This window comes from Thalassophryne amazonica, chromosome 7, assembly GCF_902500255.1.
Source record: "Thalassophryne amazonica chromosome 7, fThaAma1.1, whole genome shotgun sequence".
Lineage (NCBI taxonomy): Eukaryota > Metazoa > Chordata > Actinopteri > Batrachoidiformes > Batrachoididae > Thalassophryne > Thalassophryne amazonica.
In genome coordinates this window covers 59,756,723-59,768,417 of record NC_047109.1, presented here as the reverse complement: position 1 = coordinate 59,768,417, position 11,695 = coordinate 59,756,723, and positions in this window count along the sequence as shown.

The window sequence follows — 11,695 nt, the reverse complement described above, 5'->3', positions numbered from 1 at the left end:
CAGGGTTTGACACATCGTGCCTGTGAAGGAGGACGGGTGAGGGACACATGCTGTCAGCACACATCAGAGGTGATTATTGTCTGAATGATCGTTAATAGTAATTTGGCATTTTGTTACACAGTATATTTGAACATTGATGAGAATTGTGCAGTTTGCTTCTCACTGCCGTGGTGTACGGACTGATGATCCTCCACCTGTTGTGAGAAGCTGCTCATTTACATAAAGCTTAAATTCAGACCTGAATGTGTTGCTGATAGTGTGTATCTCTGAAGGATATTTGCTGTAGCTCTGTTGACTTACCTCAGCTTTTCCATCCTTCACAGAGTCAGTTTGTTGTGTCCACCTGGGGGGTGTTTGGCGGTGAATCTGAGTCCAGAAGCGCAGAGGCTTCGATCCTTTTGGGCGCTCCACCAGACAAACTAAATATTTATGTTGTACACTAATTATTGCACTAGAGGGGAAATAAAATCGTTTTGTTTGTGGAACCGCTTTCTGGTTATTTAGCGCTGGGTTCGGTCAGACGTTAGTCCGCTCCTCAACCTGCGTCTGCACATAACAGTAGTTCCCGGCCATTCCAAAATGGACCCAGCAGCAGAAGCGGTTCCGTTTGCCGAAAGAGTTCAAGAACACTTGGAAAAAATATGGGAGCAATTACAGCATCTCGCAAATCAAATGAAACAAACAGATGCCCGCATTATGGAGCTTGCAGCGCAAGCCGTTCCGCTTCCTGCTGCTCCAGCTGCGGCACCATCGAAACCGGTGCAGATAACTCCGTCACCCAGAGATTCGGCTTCCGAACCAATCATTTGTCATCCGGAGCCTTATGCGGGAAACGTTGAAGCCTGTGCTCCATTTTTGATGCAGTGTTCTCTGGTTTTTGCTCAGCGACCGGCTTCCTTCTCTTCTGATGGTAGTCGTGTCTCATATGTGATAAATTTGCTCCGAGGTGACGCTTTAGCTTGGGTCACTGCGTTGTGGAGTAATAACTCTCCATTATTAGGATCCTTTAAGGATTTCTCTCGGGAGTTCCGCTTGGTTTTTGACCATCCGGTGAAAACAAATACCGTTGTCCAACGGTTGCTGAATCTCAGGCAGGGGAGGCGGAGTGCGGCAGATTATTCCGTGGATTTCCGAATTTTTTCTGCTCAGTCCGGTTGGAATGCCGCAGCTTTAAGAGGAGTGTTTGTAGATGGTTTGAACGATCCATTAAAAGACGAGCTAGCAGTCCGTGACGAACCAAAAGATTTAGATGAACTAATATCTTTGGTTATTCGTCTAGATGATCGGATAAAGGAGCGTGGACGTGAGAGAGGACAGACATCAGAGCGGGTTTTTTCGTCTCAGGGTTTTCCCCGACACAGATCTGGGCTGCCTCTTCTTCGCCCCACTGAGACTCCTCCAACGGGACCTCTGACTCCTCTTGCGGATGAGCCCATGCAGCTCGGACGAGCTGAAGCCGCCATATTGCCCCGGTCACATAAGCGTCAAGAAAGATAGTGATGACGTATCTCCAGGTGTTCTGGGACAGTCATAAAAATGGACACACACACACAAAAAAACCTTTGGTTGTTTAGTTATTTGGGCTATTTTTGTTTTTTTTTGTAAGGGGTTATAAATTGTTTGGGATTTGGAGGCGTTCCGGAGGAGTGAACGACTGGCAGTTCGGAGCTCGGCTGGACTCAGGTAATCGTTCGTTTTCATTATTTGGACTTAGGTATTTTCTGTTTGAGGATTGGGTCGTTTTGTTGTTTTTTATTTCCCTGCTTCCCTAACCCCAACCTCACTTTGCTCTGAGACCGTTTTGTCTTTTGGGTTGCGGGGTGGTGCAGGTTGGTCACGCTGAGCATTTCTCAGAAGACCTCTGCCTGCACCTGGGGGGGGGGGGGGGGGGGGGGGGGTTGTCAGGGGCGTTTTTTTGGGTTTGGTTAGGGCCCGGTTCCTCTCCAGCCCCGGTGGGCCTTTGACCGTTCGTCATTGGTGTTACCGGGGTGTGGTGCAGCGGGAACATACCTCAGTCGGAGTGGTGGGCCGATCTGTTGCCGTTCGCCATTTCGGTAGTTCCACTCCTCCCGACAGGCTGGTGGTATGGTCGGGTTGGGGCACCGGACGTCTTTCCGGTTTTCCGCTGCGTTTCGGGGATGGGACCGGGTTAGTTTTTCCTGTTTCCTTCCCCAGCTTAGCGGTTTTGTGCCGTTCGCCAAAATTGGGATAACGATAGGCTCTGGGAGTGTTCTGGGGTCTTTCGGGGTGCTGGGGGGGGTAACAGGGTTTGACAGTTGTTTTATTTTGCCCCCGGGGTGTTTTATTGAGGTCCGCTGGGGGTTGGATTTTTGTGTTGTTATGTTTCCTTCCAGGTTCCACCTCCATGGTCGATGGGACGGTCCTCTGGGGGGGAATTGATTGTGGGGCCGACTAGCCAAGTGTGGCCGGGTCTGGGGTTCCTGGGTTGTGGGGAGGGTGCCTCCTGGGGTTGATGGTACGGTCCTCTGGGGGGCGCTGTTGCTCCATGAATACCTGGGGACCTCTGTGGGATTCTGGCTTTGGCTGTTACTCCTGGAACTGGCGGTAAAGGTCTTCTGGGGGGTGTTGGGCTCTGCAAGTCATTCTGGGGGGGTTGTTTGTTATTTTCTTTGTGAATTTATGTTGGTATTGTGTTGTGGGGGCTATGTTGGGTTTTTGGATTTAGGTGTTTTTCTTTTCTTCCCGGGGTTGGATGGGACGGTCCCCTGGGGAGGGTTTGGGTGGATTTTGTGTTTTTTCTTGTATGTTGGGTTGTATATGGGATTTTTGGTTTTTTTTTTGTTGATGCCAGCCGGCCTTCCAGCCGCGGTGCCCTGTCCTGCTGTCTGCAGTGGACCTTGGGAGCGTTACGCCGTCTGCTTCCTGACGAGGACCCCAGAGGGAGGTGCTGTTCTCGGGCCTGGTCTGTTCGGTCGCCGGGAGGCTTCCCGTTGATGGGGGGGTACTGTTGTGTGTTGGGGGGTTTGGCTGGACATTTTTGTGTTGTTTTCTTTTCTTTGCTCTCCAGGTGGTATGCAAACTGGTTTTTGTCTGTGGAGACGGTGCTGGCAGAAGAGTCCTTCACCCTCATCAGCATTATTAGCTGCACCTGTGGAGGATGTTCACGTGCAGGCCTACTGACTCGCAGCACCTGTGGATGATGCTCACGTGTAAACTTAAAGACTTTCAGCCGAAGCAGATAATGAGATGGTGTTCTGCATTTAAGCCATGAGTGGTTCAAGCAGAATTGCCGGGAACTCGACCTTGTGATGTTCATTTGTGAGACGCTGAGGACCGCGCCAGGGTTTGACACATCGTGCCTGTGAAGGAGGACGGGTGAGGGACACATGCTGTCAGCACACATCAGAGGTGATTATTGTCTGAATGATCGTTAATAGTAATTTGGCATTTTGTTACGCAGTATATTTGAACATTGATGAGAATTGTGCACTTTGCTTCTCACTGCCGTGGCGTACAGACTGATGATCCTCCACCTGTTGTGAGAAGCTGCTCATTTACATAAAGCTTAAATTCAGACCTGAATGTGTTGCTGATAGTGTGTATCTCTGAAGGATATTTGCTGTAGCTCTGTTGACTTACCTCACCTTTTCCATCCTTCAGAGAGTCAGTTTGTCGTGTCCACCTGGGGGGTGTTTGGCGGTGAATCTGAGTCCAGAAGCGCCGAGGCTTCGATCCTTTTGGGCGCTGGAGAGCGCGCCGTCCTTCACTCCACCAGACAAACTAAATATTTATGTTGTACACTAATTATTGCACTAGAGGGGAAATAAAATCGTTTTGTTTGTGGAACCGCTTTCTGGTTATTTAGCGCTGGGTTTGGTCAGACGTTGGTCCACTCCTCAACCTGCGTCTGCACATAACACATTTAGGAATAAATAAATAAATTCAGCTTACACAACCTTTAGGCTGCCATTGGTGTTTATTAGTCAACACAATGTTTGCAATATTTTATTACGGCTGCCAAGGATATATTTTAATGATTACGTCAAAACTACTAAACAGATTATCACCAAATTTGCACCACAGATAGATATCGGGGCATGGAAGACTCCATTAAATTCTGAAGGTGATTGTGATCCGGATTCTGGATCAAGTTTCACTTTATAGTCTTTTAAGGATTATGTCGAAACTACTCCAGATCGCTTCATTCATAGACATCTCAGAATCCAGAAATTAATGAGGAAAAAGGACTTTCAAAACATTTCCCACAATGTGTCCCAATCTGAGTACCAGTTACAGTAGACTGATATCATGTCTCCAGGCAGGCCTAGACCTCCCATTGAGTCAGATGGGATATGTAGTTTGGCATCTGTAGAACTGATAAATTAGGAAATAGTACACATGGGCATGAAGACAGTAAAGGTGATTGAAATCTGACATTTGACCCTCAGTGTCCTTGACTTTCACCCAAATGATTAACTTCTAACTGATCTTGCATGCCAGGCCAATTCTTGAATCACCAAAGTATGTGCCATGTTTGATCCAAATTGGGGTGAAACTCAAATATGCTGACCTTCGCAAAATTAATTCTTGAGCATCCACTGACAAACCAAGTTTGGTAGAAATCTATAAAAAAGACCTGAGAAGAGTAGCCCAATAAACACATGCCCTCAGCCTCAAAGTTTGACCTTTGGCAAATTTGCCTTTACCTAGGCAGTTCCAGAACCCACCTCTATATGTATGCCATGTTTGATGCATATTTTAGTGAAAAAGCTAAAAAAAAAAGAAAAAAAAAAGACCTTTAACCTCCGAAACGTGAATTATCCACAAACTATTAATTGCAAAATATGAATACTTGTTTTTCTACATTTCTTTTCAGATTATTGAGCCGTTTACCAGAGGGGGAGGTTTTTGTCCTCCCTGAGTTTGACACCTACGTTAACCGTTTGACAGGTGGACCGTCCCAGTCAAACTCCTCACCTGACACTGTCCCCGGAGTGGGACACACCCAGCAGGGCCAGGCGCTTGACACCAGAAGTGAGAGCTGCTTGGATCACCTTCCCAACTCACCGGCTGTAGTGACCCCCGCCCCCCCAGAGGAAAAAAAAATTTTTTTTTGCAGTGATAGGGATTGTAATCAAGATTTTTCTGCAGTAACTGATCCGTAAACCGAAATCCATAAACTATTAATCTCTCTCTCTCTCTAACATTTTGGGAGATATTATGGGATCTACCTGCATATGTGCACCAAGTTGGGAACAGAGGAACATAATTAGGGGAACACAGTGTGTTTTCATACATGCAAATGCAAGTCTCAAGTCAGCTTGCAAACAATTGATGGTCATTATGACTTGGGACTTTGCTGATTTGCTATGCTGATTCATGACTTGAGAGTGACTTGATGGTGACTTACTTTCACCTGTGTTGGGAACACTGCACATTCTATTCCAACTCAAAACATGAAGGAAAATTAGTCACATTTGTTATTAATTTACAGAAAGTGAAGAAAAAGTGTATATTAGGCAGTGCAAAATAAATAAATAGCAGTGTCTGCATTTTTCTTTCCGTGACCCTGATTACGCCCATACAGGTGTACATGGTGGTTGTTGTGCTTTTGTCTGCGTAAAATGGGTCATTCCAGACATTGTTCAGAAGAACAGTGAACTTTGATTCAAATGTTTGATTGTAGAGGGGAAAACCATATAAAGAAGTACAGAAAATTATAGACTGCTCAACTAAAATTTATGTATTTATTAGTTTATTTCACAGGGACAGTACACTGATAAACATTTCTGTAAATGTGTCAGTATTAAGAGTTTTCAACTGTTGTCCCTGGGGAAGGTGTATAATGCCAACAACAATAAACAATTAACAACAATTAATTAAAAGTTCAGAAATGCACAAAAATGTGAAAGGCTACACACATAACATGGCATGATGAAAACATGGTTATTGTCTACAAAAGTAGCACATTGTATTTATAAAAATGCAGCAGGTCACATGATCCTAACCCACAGTGGAGACCTTTTTTTTTTAGATGAGTCTTAAAAGTGGCAAACATGGGACATTCTCTTGTAGAGATTGGGATGTTGTTCCAGATGTTAGAGCCTCTGACTGAAAGAACAGACTGCCCAAAGGTGGTCCACCTACAGGGCACTTCAGTCTCCTCTGACCACAGATAGAATGGCTCTGTCAGAAGTAGATCTTAGTTTTATGATTTCCTTTAATAGTGGTGGTGCGAGTCCATGGAATAGATCGAACAAGCATATTTAAAGTATTTGAAATGATCAAAACTCAGAAGATTGTAAGTCTCCAGAATGTGACAGTGGTGGTGTGAAATAGGTTTTCTGGCAAATATTTTTAATTCTTTTTTTATATAATGATTCATTTTGATTGATATGATTCAACCAGCAAAAACATCCTGGTTGCCTCAAGTGACATTGATGATCAAATGTATTTGACATTTTGTTGGCTAAATTTAACAGTTTTAGAAAGTTTCTTGAAATGACTCTTGAAAGCGAGCAGTATCAAGAACCACTCCAATGTACTTGAACTCATGTACCATTTGGAGCTCCTCTCCTCCCAGAAATACACATGAATTCACAATTTTATGATTTTGTTTGATCTCAAATGCTTTAGAATGGCAACTAACACCAGAACAAAAATGGAAGAAAACAGAAAGCTGCCGTTCAAATGGTTCATAGAATAGCCAGAATGGTAAAGACTCAGCCATTGATCAGGTCCAGGGTGATCAAAGAAGGTCTAAAGTTCACTGTGAGTACTGTAACAATGAAGATGCCTATATAAAGCCAAGCTATTGGCAAGAAGCCCTCACATAGTTGTATTGTTGAAAAAAAAAAAACATGTGATGAACAAGTTAAAATTTCAGAATCTTCTGATTGTGATTCTTCTGATTAAAAATTGCCTAAGAAAATATTGACTGGCCTAAAGTGAATTGGCGCAACATTTTGTATACTGATAAAAGCAAGATTGTTGTTTGTGGGTTTAGGGTTTAATTACAGTTCTCATGAGAGCCTTGCTAGAATGACAGTTATCATGAGAGGTCAAAACCCACCAGTTGCATTCAATGGAAATGCTGGGATTTTGCTATGGATTGGGGCGGATACACGTCACTCCTGGCGACATGATGAATCCAAAGGCGAGAATTCATACTTCTCGACTGGCCACCTGATGAAAACAAGCTCGGGATGCATTGATTGTCTATTGAAATCAGCTGGTTTTGTCTCACGCTTGCTTCTGACAGCTCTCATTGCCTGGAACGATGAGATTTATACACAGAGCTGACCTGAAATCACCCATTGTACAATAAATTGACTTTGTTGACGAGTCTGACCCCTTTTGAAAAGTGACAAAATTACATGTATTTGTATTGAGTTCAGCGAAGTTTTCATTGGCCAAAAATGGCCACCAGAGGGCGCTCTGTGAAAAGTCCGCCCCAACCCATATTGTTTTGTCGACATTCTGAAAACATCGCTTAACTTTGGCTCAAATCTGTAACGGAAAATCAGCAAGTGTGCTGCAGACACAGTCATGGAGGACACGTGTAAATATATTTCCCTGTGGTCACATCCCGTAGACACAAGTTTCGAGTTGAGTTCTGTATAGTGAAACTGGATAAGATCATATTCGTTGGAAGAGGGGAAAGCAGCCGGCGGGTTGTGAATCCTCTTTACATTTTGATGATTTGCCTCCCAACATGGCGGCTGTGAAGCAATGAGAAGTGAAATAACAAAAACATCTATTAGGCTAGTAATTGCTTCATGATTAGCAGACGCGCTGCTTGGCATGGCTTTAGGTTTTTTCCTCAGAGTTTGGAAGAAATACACCTACTGGTAGCTCCTGATACAATAGAGCTGCCTGGGCGGCCATACATCCTGCATGTCTTACTCCCTTACCCTCTCTCTTTCTCTCTCTCTCCACCCACCCCCGTGGGTCTCTCCCTCTATCAATCCTCCCCCCTCCTCTGCTTGTCTGGACTGGGACCAGCTGGCTTCATTAGGGGCCTCCTCCATTCCACATTGCCTGGTTTTGTCTGTTGCACATTTTTTGACTGATTTATCTTAAGCGCTTGTCCATCCTAGACCCTCATACATATTTTCTTGGCATTTCTGCAGCCACACAACTGGCTTCTAATGAAACAATCCATGTGTCCATTGTACAGCATTTTCTTTTTTTAATTAATCTTTGTGTCTGCCACCACTTTTTTTTCCCTGTTTGGATCCACATTGTTTGCAATCACGAGGACTGAATGAATTTTAATGGCTTGAGAGAGAGCAGCTGTTGGATTTTTGAGCTGTAGTTTGAAAAGAATATCCAAAGTCAAACAATACCTGCACTGCTTTAACTTTTATGTCCATCATTATCACCAGAAGCAGTTCCAATAAATGAGTTCCAAAAAAACACAATATAAACTTTTTGCAGTGCCCTTCTTTATTCACAAACTTTTTAAATCCACGAAATGCTTTTCTAGTGTCTTAAAAGCTCAGTTATAGCCAGAAGTCAAACATTCTTTACTTTCACAGCTTTCCTTGTTCAATGCCATCCTCTGATCGACACAACAGTGACTTACTCACCCTGTCTTTCCCAATTTGTCATTATTTGGTTTGGAGGGATAACAGAACTGGTGACGAGGCCGCAGATGGTTCTGTTGATTGTTTCTTGATAGGGTAAGGTGCATAGGCAGATGGCACGGAGAAACCAGTGTCTTCAATGGGCAGAGAGCAGCACGGGCCAAGGAGTCTTCACCACATAATCCTGTAGTTAAATTTCTCAGTATTTCTCCAACTCTGGCTGGCAAAGTAAACATCAATAGAGCTAAGGCAAGTTGGGCACATGGCTGGACTTATAAGCAAAGATCTGTGAGTGTAGTACTTCAAACATGGTGACTTGTGACATCATTAAATCCTATCCTTTGATGCTTTAAATAATAAATACCAGTAGAGATACGCCATGCTTTGAATTAGATGGCATAACAGCTCAGTCTCACATTTTTTTTTTTTATTTTGATACGGCCATGAAATGTGTTGCATTTTTGTAACACAGTCACCCTTCAGTCACTAATTTTGAACCTAACAATAACCCCAACACCCCCAGTCTGTGTCAGCCCAAATTTCATGATACCATCATGAAATTTTTTTTGTGACACCATAACAAAAATCTATTCCATTTCAGGATGGTATCACAAACTAATAGATTAAATCACTTTTCATGACGCCATCAAAAAATGAGCGTGATATTATAAGTGGCATAATGGGGGATCTGACACCACAATTAAGACTTGTAATCCCTTACCTCCCCCCAAAAAAGGGTAAAATGTAGTTTAAATAACTTTAGCTACTGAACATTTACATTTGCCTTACCTAGCACTATCTAACTAATATTAGGCAACCATCCCTGTATAATTCACACTCTGGATATGGACCAAAATACTTTGTTTTAGCCATTAAGCAAAATGCTGGTTTCTAATAAGATAAACATTAGCAATTTTCTTTAAGGGAGATAGCTAATTAGATATACAACCCCAATTCCAATGAAGTTGGGACGTTGTGTAAAACGTAAATAAAAACAGAATACAATGATTTGCAAATCCTCTTCAACCTATATTAAATTGAATACACCACAAAGACAAGATATTTAATATGCAAACTGATAAACTTGATTGTTTCTGTGCAAATATTTGCTCATTTTGAAATGGATGCTTGCAACACATTTTTTACATCACCTTTCCTTCTAACAACACTCAATAAGCGTTTGGGAACTGAGGACACTAATTGTTGAAGCTTTGTAGGTGGAATTCTTTCCCATTCTTGCTTGATGTACGACTTCAGTTGTTCAACAGTCCAGGGTCTCCGTTGTCGTATTTTGTGCTTTATAATGAGCAACAGGTCTGGACTGCAAGCAGGCCAGTTGAGTACCCACACTCTTTTACTGAAAAAGATGTTGCTTGGATGGCAGCATGTGTTGCTCCAAAACCTGTATGTACCATTCAGCATTGATGGTGCCATCACAGATGTGTAAGTTGCCCATGCCATGGGCACTAACACACCCCCATACCATCACAGATGCTGGCTTTTGAACTTTGTGCTGGTAACAATCTTTTTCCTCTTTTGTCCGGAGGACACGACGTCCATGATTTCCAAAAACAATTTGAAATATGGACTCATCAGACCACAGCACACCTTTCCACTTTGCATCTGTCCATTTCAAATGAGCTTGGGCCTAGAGAAGGCGAAGGTGTTTCTGGATGTTGTTGATGTATGGCTTTCGCGTTGCATGGTAAAGTTTTAACTTGCACTTGTAGATGTAGCGACGAACTGTGTTAACTGACATTGGTTTTCTGAAGTGTTCCTGAGCCCACGCGGTAAGATTCTATACACAATGATGTTGGTTTTTAATGCAGTGCCGCATGAGGAATTGAAGATCACGGGCATTCAATGTTGGTTTTTGGCCTTGTCGCTTTCGTGTAGATTCTCTGAATCTTCTGATTATATAATGAATGGTAGATGATGGAATCCCTAATTTCCTTGCAACTGAATGTTGAAAAACATTGCTCTTAAACTGCTGGACTAGTTTTTTCACGCAGTTGTTCAAAAAGTGGTGATCCTCGCCCCATCTTTGCTTGTGAAGGGCTGAGCCTTTTGGGGATGCTCCTTTTATATCCAGTCATGACACTCACAATTAGTGTCCTCAGTTCCCAAACGCTTATTGAGTGTTGTTAGATGGAAAGGTGATGTAACACAGTGGTAAACATACCACTGTCCCAGCTTTTTTGAAACGTGTTGCAGGCATCCTTTTCAAAATGAGCAAATATTTGCACAAAAACAATAAAGTTTATCAGTTTGAGCATTAAATATCTTGTGTTTATGGTGTATTCAATTGAATATAGGTTAAAGAGGATTTGCAAATCGTATTCTGTTTTTATTTACATTTTACACAATATCTCAACTTCATTGGAATTGGGGTTGTATGAATGTAAAAGTCTGACTTGGTTATACACACAGTACCTTGTGGTGATCATTTAACAACTTTTCATATATCATTATGAAATTTTTACTGAAGATTCATATCCTGGCAAGAGCTGATTAAGTTTTCAAGATCAAAGTCAGAAAAAATGTTGGAACACTGGAAAAAGCTCTATCTTTAACATTGAACCAATTTTTCCAAATTTCCTAACTCTGCCAAAAAAGGTCAAATATCTTTCATATTTGATTATGTAGGATGGTATCCTGTATCAATTGACTGTATCCAGTTTGATCTGAATCTGATCCAGATTACAGTTTTTGTGGCCATTTAACATTAAAAACCCCATTTAATGTATATTTTACATTATATCTTAATCAAACATGCCCCAATCACTCTCATATTTGATAGTGAGGTGCATACTGGCACTCACTATCGCCTGACAAAGTCTGAACCAGATATGGTCCGGACTATGCATTTTGCGGACACTGGAATTTATTAATGAAAATCCTATTTGGTGAACATTTTTGCATTATATCTCAATCAAAAGTGCCACAATCACTCTAATTTGTGACAGTGAGGTGCAAACTGGCACTCTCAATGAATAGACTAAGTATGATCCATATTGTGGATTTAGCGGAAATTTGATTTTAACATTGAGAAGTCCTTTTCATGTATAGCTTATGAAAAGTCACATCTGAAAGGACTGTGATGTTTTTGAAAATTTTTTTCCAAGGTAAAAATTTGTGGAATTGGA